Here is a 461-nt window from a genome sequence, read left to right as displayed (position 1 = left end):
CACTTGTAATCTAGTGAGTTCCGACTGTCGTTACTCTATTAAATATCTCAAACCCATTCATTAACTCCTTGATAAAACGTAATCACATAATCTCAAACTTACAAAAACCCACTTAAGGTTGTATCTTTCAGTTGAGTATTTATCATAGTCTTTAGTCAACTATTCTTCAAAATACTAACCCCATCAACTGAGTACTACTCACTCTTGAGACAACTGTATTTATTGTAAAAATTATTTGTCCCTTATCTGTTCTTTCTACAATAACATCCCGTGTAGTATGATCACCTCTCCCAAACGTTAGTTTACACTTGTATTATTAATTGTGCCTTATATGGCTATGCTATCGTCAAGAAAAAAATGTGCAGACTTTCTCAATAAGCATATTTTTTGAGCAATGGAAAAAGACTCAGACCTAATGTGCTTCTCAAAAGTGAATTTGCTGTCAAGAATCACACCTTGAA

The sequence above is a fragment of the Palaemon carinicauda genome, chromosome 6 (assembly GCF_036898095.1).
Source record: "Palaemon carinicauda isolate YSFRI2023 chromosome 6, ASM3689809v2, whole genome shotgun sequence".
NCBI lineage: Eukaryota > Metazoa > Arthropoda > Malacostraca > Decapoda > Palaemonidae > Palaemon > Palaemon carinicauda.
Note: the sequence above shows the minus strand (reverse complement) of the source record.